This window comes from Staurois parvus, unplaced genomic scaffold, assembly GCF_062004578.1.
Source record: "Staurois parvus isolate SC_StPar_1 unplaced genomic scaffold, SC_StPar_1.0 ptg000361l, whole genome shotgun sequence".
Taxonomy (NCBI): domain Eukaryota; kingdom Metazoa; phylum Chordata; class Amphibia; order Anura; family Ranidae; genus Staurois; species Staurois parvus.
In genome coordinates, this window is record NW_028318157.1 from 18520716 (window position 1) to 18532665 (window position 11950).

Sequence of the window (11950 nt, forward strand, 5' to 3'; positions counted from 1 at the left end):
AACAACAGAAAAATGTGTCAACAAAAAATAATAATGGAGTGGGTGAAGAAAGGTCACCCAACATATGCGGCACAGGCAAACCCAGGGGGAGTATATATAATAATATATAATATTATTATATAGGAGTTATACAGTTTACGCAGCACTTCACAATATAAGGGAGACAGTACAATTACAATACATTTCAGTACAGAAGGAATATGAAGGCCCTGCTCACGAAGCTTACAATCTAAAGGAAGGAGGAGGTGATACAAAAGGTGATAGAGTGGAGGGTGATCTGTTGGAGGTGATTCAAGTAAAGTTCTTAGGTGAAGGTGGGGTAGGCTTCCCTGAATAAGTGAGTTTTCAAAGATCGCCTAAAGGCAGACAGGGTGGGGGCTGACTGGACATACTGTGGTAGGGAGTTCCAGAGGATGGGAGAGGCTCTGGAGAAGTCCTGGAGGCGAGCGTGGGAGGAGGTGATGAGGGAGCTAGAGAGGAAGATATCTTGGGAGGAGCGGAGTGGGCGATTTGGGCAGTATCTGTGGATGAGGTTGGTGATGTAGCTAGGGGCAGTGTTGTGGATGGCTTTGTAAGCTGTGGTTAGTATTTTGAATTTTATACGTTGGGTTAGTGGAAGCCAGTGAAGGGATTGGCAGAGAGGGGCAGCAGTCGCTGATCGGTTGGTAAGGTATATGTCTAGCAGCAGCATTCATTATAGAGTGAAGGGGGGATAGCCTTTGTAATGGTAGACCAGTGAAGAGGGAGTTGCAGTAATCAAGGCGGGATAAAACCAAGGCATGGGTAAGTTGTTTTGTGGTGTCATTGGTCAGGAAGGGGCAGATTTTGGAAATGTTCCAGAGGTTGAGGCAGCAGGATTTAGCCAGTGATTGGATGTGGGGCCCAAAGGAGAGGTCAGAGTCTAGGATTACGGCTAGCACCCTGGCATGAGGGGAAGGACCAATGGTTGTGCTGTTGATCTTAATGGTAAAGTCGTGAGTGGGGGATCGGGGAGGAGGAAATATTACAAGCTCAGTTTTGGAAAGATTGAGTTTAAGGTAGTAGTGTGACATCCATGCTGATATGTCGCTTAGTAGATTTGTGATACGTGAGGAGATTGAGGGGGTGAGCTGGGGAGTGGAGAGATAGATCTGGGTGTCATCATCATAGAGTTGGTATTGGAAGCCATGGGAGGTTATCAGTTGGCCCAGGGAGGAAATGTAGAGAGAGAAGGGGAGGCTCAAGGACAGAACCTTGGGGTATAAAATATATTAAGGCAGGCCATAGACGGGCCGTTTATAGGCCGAATTTTCTGTCGATAAACGAAATATCGGTTGGCGCAGATGCTGCCACCCATGTCCACGAAAAACAGCCGTTTTTCACGGATTTTCCAGCATCACCAATAAAACTAAACGAGAAGATCTGCGAAAAATGGCCGACGGGCTGGATGAAAATTCAGCCGATAAACGACCTGTCTATGGCCTGCATAAAATTACAAGCTGCTAAAACAGCTTTTGTGTGTAAAATAGCTTTTGTGTGTTTTAACAGCTTGTAATTGTAATTTATTTTTTACACCATGTTTCACTGTGGAGCACGAAGATTTGAGGTGGTTTTTGACTTTGATTCATATGCTTGTCATACAATACACTATATGACATGTGTGTATGGGCACAAAGTATTCACAAAGGCTTCCTTCACAGTGCTGAAGGCAGTAAGAAGTACAAGAGAAAGCTGGGTCTTTCACATCTCTATGTACTGTATATTTTCTTAGCATCATTCAGTGGGTTAAAGCAGACCCCGTCCCATGCCCAGGGAAATTATTCCCCATATGCCTAAAACCTTTGATGCTCACTTATCCAGGATAACTGAATACTTACAGGCCCAGTTAATCCTGCATTGTGCTTTTCTCCATCACTACTCTTTCGCTGTATATCCTGTTCTGTGCTGTCATCTTTGTTTCCTTTATAGTCGGGAGCCAGCGGTCTCTTCCTGGTTCTTGCAGCCAGCCCCTTAATGATGAGGCACCAGATCTAGCTTATGGAAAGACAGAGATCTGGTACTATGGTGTTCACCAGGGGCGGACTGACCATTTTGAAACTTGGACACTGCCCGAGGGCCCGGGGTCAGTAGGGGGCCCCATGAGATGCCCCTGGTACCTTTTTCATAGGCTTTTTTGAGTTTGGGCAAGGACACAGGGGCTCCGTGATCCCCTATTGCCTGGGGGCCCCATGAGTTGTCAGTCCGCCCCTGGTGTTCACATCACGTTAGTGTCAGGAGAGTTTGTAAGAGTTTGGCACCTATGACCCTGAAGCCTTCTGGCCACCTTGACAGGGTGGGGGGCTCGGGAAAGAGAAGGGCCACATTGCTCTTGTCTATGTGAAGAACAAGGATAGAAAATCATGAGGCATATAAAAAGATATTTAAAAAAGAGCAAAAATAGTAAGTGATTACGTAGGAGAGATGACAGAGGAAGTTCTAAATTTAGTGAAAGGGCAGCTTTATTTTGAATTGCGGCAGAGCTTATTTAGAACAGAAGGTATTAACATCTCACCTTATTAAAAAAAAAAGGGAAAAGAGTTTATTCTTCATTTAGGGAAAACAAGCTTTGATGCACTTTACAGTTATTTAAAGGGCTTTTTTGTTCCAAAGAAATAAATGTAGGCAGCACAGTGGCTAAATGGTTAGCACTTCCGCCTGGCAGTACTAGGGTCATTGGTTCAAATCCCAGCCACAGCACCTTCTGCCTGGAGTTTGCATGTTCTCCCTGTGCCTGCATGGGTTTCCTCCGGGTACTACAGTTTCCTCCCCCACTCCAAAGACATGCTGGTAGCTGAATTGGCTCCTGTCTAAATTAGCCCTAGTATCTGTATGTATGAATGTGAGTTAGGGACCTTAGATTGTATGCCCCTTGAGGGTTAGGGACTGATGTGAATGTACAAAATATATATGTAAAGCGCTGCGTAAATTGACAGTGCTATATAAGTACCTGTATATAGGGGTTAGACAAAAAAATGGAAACACTACATAATTTGCAGGTGTGAAAGTGACAACATGTTTCATGTTGAAAGTGGAAGTGATGCAAAATTCTTTTGCTTCTGCTGTGTGATGAGACACCTAGCTAACAGATGGGAAACCTCACTTTTGTCATTTACTGTGCGTTGCTAGTGATACAGAGTCATGTCAGAGCTTTCAAAGAGAGTACACTGTTGGTGCTTGCTTAGCTGGTGCCTCTGTGAATGAAGTTGCCATTTTGTTTTCTGTGTCATGAGGTACAGTATTAATGGTTATGACGCATATACAGTTTCCGGGAAAATGTCATCTGATAAGTATAAGCGTGGTTGACATGGTGAACTGAGTAAAAGAAACAAAAGGACATTGTGCAGGATTGTGACCCAGAATAAAAAACAACTGCCGCAAAAGTGACTGCAGAGCTCAATCTCAGTCCTGGGCTTTGAGGAAGAAGGTCTATCCTTCAAAATGCATCAGACATTTGAGATCCCCAGGTCCTCCTGGGCTTTGGAGGGTGCTGAGTTGCATGGACTTTTTAGCTATGGAAGAGTAGCTGGATAAGCTGTTCCTTATCTGATGTGTGTGAGTATATTTTATGTGGTTTTATTATAAATGCTGCAGGATAGTGCACTAGGCTGATGCACCCTCACTTTGTTGTGTCTTGATGTCTGGGATTCTTCTTGTTGTATTTTTAAGGAGCATGGGGCCGACTTCAGTTGAGCCTGTTCTCTGTTTCTGCCTTGTTACATATATGTCACAGTTGAGAAACTCACATTTATCAGAGGTGCTTGACAGGGCATTGTGGCTTAAGCTGGTCAGAGATGGACTAAATCTCAGCCAGGTCAGCAGGGACTGGTCAAGATTCAATCCATCTATGGGCAGGCTAGTTATACTGAAGGTAATCAATGGATCAATTTCAGTACAGCCAGCCTGTTTGATTTTTTGCCTGTGATTACTGTCGGCAGCTGTAGTCGCCAGCAATAATCATTGTGTTCTGTCAGCATGGAAGGCTCCCCACCGGCAGAACAACATAGCACCGCGGGAGGGATTCCCCCTTCAACAATGACTGTGTTGCAGGAAAAAAATCATATCATCTGTGGTTTACCTTGCACCAGGGGCAGACTAACAACTCATGGGGCCCTCGGGCAATAGGGGATCATGGGGCCCCTGTGTCCTTGCCCAAACTCAAAAAAGCCTATGAAAAAGGTACCAGGGGCATCTCCTGGAGCCCCCTACTGACCCCGGGCCCTCGGGCAGTGCCCGAGTTTCCAAATGGTCAGTCCGCCCCTACCTTGCACATGTATTCATGTTAAACAAGTGTTTATTAGATTTTTTTTTTTTTTTATGGCTAGCTTGAAAGTGTGCTGGGACCCCTGTATGTCAACAAAATACTGCCAAGAAGATGAAAACAATATGAATTTAGACAATACCGAAAGAAAATAAATGATCGTTACTTGTTTAAGCCAAATTGTATGATAATTGTTATGAATATGCCCTTCCTATACTATGAATAATGCAGAAACACAAAAATACTGAGATATCCCATATGGAAGAAAAATATACTTGAAATATACTTTAAAAATACTCTTCCCAAATATATTGCCATAAATGCTACAATTTTGGCCATATTCAATATATTTCATAATATATATACACATATATATATATATACACATACACATATAAATATACATACACATATAAATACACATATACATATATATATACACATACACATATATATATACACATATACATATATATATACACATATACATTGCATGTTGAAATGCGTTTTTATTACAAAATACATGAAAAGTATTTTTAAAAATAAATTTCAAATATACTGTATGTCTTTAAAAATACAAGTCTACATTTTTGGAATGCATTTACAAATATATGTCAAAATATATGTAAAAAAGAACTTGTTTATATGTTAAAAAAAATCTGAAGAATATATTTTTAAAAATGTTTATAAAAATATATTTTTTTAAAATATATTCTTCAGAATTTTTTTAACATATAAAAAAGTCATTTTAACATATAGTTTTACATATATTTGTAAATGCCTTCCAAAAATGTAGATTTGTAATTTTAAAGACATACAGTATAATTGAAATGTATTTTTAAAATTACTTTTCATATATTTTTGTAATAAAAACGCATTTCAACATGCAGTATATATATATAGCCAAAATTGTAGCATTTCAAATGTATGGCAATATATTTGGGAAGAATATTTTTTAAATATATTTCAAATGTATTTTTCTTCCATAAGGGATGAGACACTCAATTGTTGTGCCGGCATCTGAGATTAAATTATAAGTAGTTAATACCTGTGTCATCATCATGTGCTGGCCATCCTCAACCCCTACTTCACTGCAGAGAACATAAGCAAACAATACCTGAGGGAAGGAACTATTGACCCCAGCAGGTAACACAGGGATATGGCACACCCAGAAGCAACAAATGCTGAAAACATGCTTTAGCATCTTAAGACAGCAGAGTTTTAACTCACCACCAATCAGAGGTAAGTATTCACAGTCTTTTATAGCAGGGAGCAATTAAGATTATGTTGGTAAAGTGTGAGCGAGTCATTTTAATTTTATTATGTGCGGCATTCCTACATACTACACCAGACCAAATGTTTGTGGCCTCCCAGCCATCACACATATGTATAAATATACTATATATGCCAACTTTGAATACTGTCCAACTTCCAATGATAAATCTGTCAGTCCTATCCTTAAGTCAAAATAAAGTTGTCACTTGCAAAGTAAATGGGACATTAATGGAAGGAATACACAGCAGGCAAGCAGACAAGACTGAGTTTTTTTTTCTTTTTTTAAATGCACATCATGAAGCTGACTTCAGTTTGTTTATACTGGGCTCATGGGAATGACAAAGCAGAAGTTTTGCATAATCTGTTTATTTTCCAGCTGCTTAGAGTAGCAATACACAGAGATAAAGTGGCTCCTTTTACACTCCTCTTTTGCTGTTGCACTTCACACCTAGGTGCTGATACTTGCATGGCATTCCAATAAAAGGTCACCAAGTATACAATTGCCAGCAAAACAGATTAGTACTCCAGGCCATCAAGCATAAATGTTGGCATTCCCATGCTAACAGGATGTCTGCAGAATGCAATCTGCAATTGCAACACAGCCGATTTCTCAGTTATGCTCCTGATTAATCTTGATTTTTGTAATACAATAATCAGGAACTTGCAATAACAAAGGCAACTTTATGACCTAAATTCAAAGTAACGAATCAGTTGCTAAAGTTAAAAAGCCCAAGATCAGATATGAAACAGAAGTTTATTTTTGATTACAGTATAATTGAGAAACCACCACAACAGCAAAAGTAATAAGTAATAATAATGCATTAGAATATAAAGCCAAATATTAATCTTTGCTGTACCTTGACAAGGACGTTTGGATAGCAGTAAAAGCAGATTGCCCAAGTAACCCCATGATGTTGGTTTTTTAAAAAAAACATTGATCATGTTGGTTGGGAAATTTTTCCCAGCTTCACCTTGCTCATTAAGCAGAGATAGCAGAGGTACAATGGCCTATTCTTTTAGTAAATGAAACCTCACCTTCATAATGGGCAACAGATTGGCTAATATTTGAAACATTTGTTCTCAACAAATTAGCCTGATCTACCCCCAACAAATTAGCCTGATCTACCCAAACCTTGATTCAAGAGAACAGATTTGCTTACCTCTGTTCTCAAACAAGACTTCACAGCTATTTAATGGAAAACCAAAGAATGTTGATTCAGATGCTGAAATAGTGTCAGACAATGCAAATTACATTCTAAAACCTGTGTGTTTGCATTGACTTGGTGTTAAACATCACTGCAAGGTGAGGATTTGTCCAAAATGGGTAGTGAGGATAAGCTTTGTTCACTATCCCTCATCACTAAAATAATTTACCTGGTAAAAGAGATGTGGCCCCAAAATGAAACCAATGAGTCATCAGCAGAGGCAACCAATAGATCAAAACGTACTTCCATCAACCTTGGTACCCCTGCATCTGTCCCATTAATCCCCAGACATAAAGTCATTTTAAATGAGTCTTACCTAATATCTAAAGGTCACTTGGGATCTTGATACACATGTATATGTTCATTGCATTTCTGCCCCTGTTTGTGGCATTCTTTCACCAAAATGGTTAGTGAACCGTGTGTTAAGTCTGACCAGTATAGCTTATTTTTCCCTTTTTATCTCCCTTCTGTACTCCCTATGATGCTTCCAAATAGATTTTTTTCAGGAAAGTTGGTATTTATTGATCATAAAAACAGGGTAAAACACCAGCAATGTGGTTCATGGCTCTTTAGTGGCCTTTTTGTAAAAAAGGTGTACAGTACACTTTAATAGGTGGGATCTGTGTACATTCCTCAGCCTACAGTAGTCTGTATTGATAATCACTTACTTGTGTCTGTGGATGATTTCCAAAATATATCTTCTTGCCTGAATAGCTGAGTTGTTTAACTGACAACTAAGCAAAAATCACATACACCATTACAATAGTTTCTGATCAATACCATCTGAATGTGTCCAAATCATAGATAATGAAATAAACAGTGTAAAAAAATAGTTTAACTACTTGCCTACTGGGCCAATTCTGGTATTTCTGTCATATGTACACATCTGCATTTTTTTGCTAGAAAATTACTTCGAACCCCCAAACATTATATTTTTAAGCAGAGGTCCTAGAGAATAAAATGGTGGATATTGCATTTTTTTTTATTTGACACAGTATTTGAGGTTTTTCAAATGAATTAAAAAAAAATACATTTTAATGAATTTTAGTGAACACAAACACAGTGCAATACCCATTTTTTTGTAAAATATAAAAGATGAAGTTATGCCAAGTAAATACATACCAAACATGGCATGCTTTAAAACTGAACATGCCCGTGAAATGGCAACAAACATCTTTACATTACATTATCCATAAGCAACACTTTAAAAGCCTTTACAGGTTACCATTTTAGAGTTACACAGGAGATCTGGCCCTATTATTGCTCTTGATTTGATGTTCATGGTAATGCTTCATATGTGTGGTGTGAACACTGTTTACATGTACATGAGGGACTGACATGTGCGTTTGCATGTGGGGGTGCTTCCCCATGATCTCGGGTGGACTGCTCCTCGACATCCTCACATCCAGTGCAGGGCTATGGACCATGCTCTGGTCTTGATGATGTCAGACTCTAGACTAGTAGAGCGTGGAGGTGCAGATGCTGTGGGCACTGGTTTAGCTGCAGAGAAGAGCAGAGGACCAGGTAAGTAAATCCCCCTTAGAATAAAAGAGAAAAATTCCCAACTGAGCTTACCAACCAGCTTGCAAACAAACCGAATTTGGCTGTCTAACAGTATGCGTTAAAAACAGGGGCTTAGCACACATTTGCCATCCCATGAGTAAGCTGCAGAGCCTCTTCACAGCACCCCAATATTCTGTAGTTCCTAACTCTACACATTTTGAGAGCCCTCATAGTAGATGTGCACGTATTTAATGGATAGACTGATTGCAGGCGAACCTGAGGGAGCCCATACCTCCTTAAAGGTACAGGAGCGCACTGGACACCCAGAATGTAGCACAATGGCAGCGAAAGTGTGCAGTGCGCCCCCTCACCAACAAGTCAGGTTCACCTGCTAGATACACATGTGTGTTTGAGCTTTAGGGTGCATGCCCTAAGGCAACAGGCGCACACATATGCTAGCTACTAGTGCTACTCCTCTCTTTCTCAATTTAAGCTCTACTGTATGGGGTGACTACAAGAGACTGATACCAAGCATATTTAGGTACTTACACTAGATGCTTTTTAAAAATACAATTTTTTTTAACAAATACATAAACATGGAGTGCACTGCTTCCAAGCTCTAGATCAGGATTGATAAAGGGTCCTGTGTGACCCCCAAATGTTGCACTTTACTGCTGTGATGAAATCACCTGAATAAATGGATATTATTTCAAAGCTCTGCTGTATGCTGGCAATAGTTACTTTGGCTCCTGAAAGACTGGTGATAAATGCTAACAGAGGCTCATCTTCTGCCCTACAAACTGCACAAATCCACTTGTAAAAAATCAGCTTTACTCCGAGAAGGTCCCAGGCAGGGACTTCGTGCCTATGTGGTCTGAATGAAGAAAATTACCAGCATTTGAATTTTCACAGAGTGCAGACATTTTTCCCTTATTTTGTGTTTTTGTTTTTTTTTTAGCTGTCTGGAATTGAGCTATAATTTGTTTGAACAGCAGTTGTCTACTTTGTTGATATCAGTGGAGCAAGAGTTTTCAAACTCTACATGCACGCATGTACATTTACATCCTTTGCCAACAATAACATACGTAGCACATATTTATTTATTTCAGGTACTTATATAGCGGCATCAAGTTACACAGTGCTTTACATATATATTGTACATTCACATCAGTCCCTAACCCTCAAGGGGCATACAATCTAAGGTCCCTAACTTACATTCACACACTAGGGACAATTTAGACCAGATCCAATTCACCTACCAGCATGTCTTTGGAGTGTAGGAGGAAACTGGAGTACCCAGAGGAAACCCATGCAGGCACAGAGAGAACATGCAAACTCCAGGCAGGTGGTGCCATGGTTGGGATTTGAACCAGTGACCCTAGTACTACCAGGTGGAATTGCTAACCATTTAGCCACTGTGCTGCCCAGTCAGTTATCAAAGAAATGACTGTCAGTAAAGCATGGTGAACATACTGTATCTCTGGTGGCATACTGTACACATACTGTGTGTCTTACAGATTTGTAAGACTTTTTTATGTTGGCTGTGAGATACATTATTTAGGAGCATATTAATACCATATTAATGACCATGTATTAATGGACAGTGATACCTTAAATCTTAAAGTGGTATTAAACCTAAAAGCAAACATTTATTATATTGCAGCTTACCATTTCTTACATGTGACGGTTGTGTTAGTTTTCTTATTTAGGCTCCAGCAGAATGTATCCGTTACAGAGAGGAGACAAACCATTTAACACTAGCAGGGGTGCTACAATGATCAGCGTTTATTTATTTATGTAAAACCTTTTTTCCAAAAGAAAAAAACTTTTTGCTGTAACTGTTTATAAACTATTAGCTGGAGTTTGGCTTCAATTTGTTAGTGTGTTTAAATCTACCAGTCCATCTAACATTACCCCCCCCAAAACTAACAATGCTGTCCAAAGTTCCCCCTGTGCTTATTCATTCAGTGGGAGCACTCTAAAATACGAAGTGTGCTACTGGCCATATCACCAGGTGAAAACAGAAAAAAAGTTAGAAAAGATAACCGATGCACCACATTTAATGGTTAGTAAGAACAATAAATTACATATTTTGGTTTTAGGTTTAATAACGGCTTAATACCAGCCTTTATTTAATTTTTTTCACAATTATACAGGCTCCTCTGGTGTACTATTTGTTTTTACTCTGATTTCACTGCATCCTGTGAGTTTGTGTTTTAGAAGTTGCAGGTCATCTCATTTCTTGGCTGAAGGGTATCTAGCATCATCTCATGCTTTCATCACCAGCCTTTAGCCTTGTACACATGGGCCGAAAATCATCCGAAATCGGCCAGTTCAGCAGGAACCAGCTGACTTTCGGCCCTGGTATACAGCAATCTGTTCTCATGATCGGCTTCTATTGAATGGTCAAGCTGGAAAACCAGCATTTGACCAGCATTTGATCAGCACTGGCAGGCAATGTCTGCGAGTGCTGATCAGTGTGTTCTGACAGTGGTGACTCCCCCTATCAGAATACAATAACACTGTGGGGAGATTGCTGCACCAACATTGCTTTTTTTTTGTTCAGTCAGCTGGGTGGACTGAAAAAACTGAGTGTGTGCACCCAGCTTCACTGTCCCTGACCCTCCTCTTTTGTTTTCAGCTCTTTTAGCCTTGGTTCACACTGAAGCTATTTTGTAGGCATTCCAGAATGCATGGGATTGCATGATGTTGAAAATTACATGATTTTCTATGGGGGGGGCATTCATATATATGCAGTCTGAAAACAGATAGAGAGGGACACTAGAGCATAAATCCAAATCGCACCTGTATACAAATCACACGAAAGACGCATTGCAATCACAGTTGAACTGCATCTGAATTGCGCTGGAGGTGCTCCTTGAATCCCACTGGAAAACCTAATAAACTCACACTGCATCAATGTGAACCTAGCATTAATCATGTAAACTCATTATCACATGTATGCAAATGCAGCTTGCCTAGGAACACCCACTCCTTCAGACTGACCTCCACTTAGCAAGTAATTTTGATATTTGTACAACTCCTCCCAAGAGCCATTTGAATGCTTGCATTAGATTTAGAGCTCTAAAGATACACTATATTGCCAAAAGTATTGGGACGCCTGCCTTTACACACACATGAACTTTAATGGCATCCCAATCTTAGTCCATAGGGTTCAATATTGAGTTGGCCCACTGTTTGCAGATATAAGCTTCAACTGTTCTGGGAAGGCTGTCCACAAGGTTTAGGAGTGTATCTATGGGAATGTTTGACCATTCTTCCAGAAGCGCATTTGTGAGGTCAGGCAATGATGTCGCTTCTCGGCCTTTTGGCTAAGATCAAGTGTAGTATCTGTTCTTATCAGTGTCCAGTGGGGGTGCTCCCGGCCATTCTAGCTTTGCGGGGATGGCTGTTGTATAGTACCCTCACTGGCATGATGGGGGTCCGGAAGGCTAGTACCGGAGGGACAGAAACCGGGGAGTGCCATGATTCGTTCTGGGGCCTCGGGAGTAATTCCTCCGAGAAGACTGGAAAGACCCAGTACCTCCTGATTTGGACGGATCTACCTTGGTCTGGCCAGGGGCTGGGGACGCAAAAAGTCCGCAAACTCAGTGCCCCCTGAGTAGTCGCCTCAGGGGTGTCACTAGTAACACTTGGGTGTGGGAGCCCACGGTGTGAAGATGGCACATGG

General features: G+C 40.6%; 1 pseudogene; it reads left to right on the plus strand.

Moving 5' to 3' along the window:
• The first annotated feature begins 11571 nt into the window (after positions 1 to 11571).
• On the plus strand, positions 11572 to 11687 carry LOC149456529 (U2 spliceosomal RNA; annotated as a pseudogene).
• The last annotated feature ends 263 nt before the right edge of the window (positions 11688 to 11950 follow it).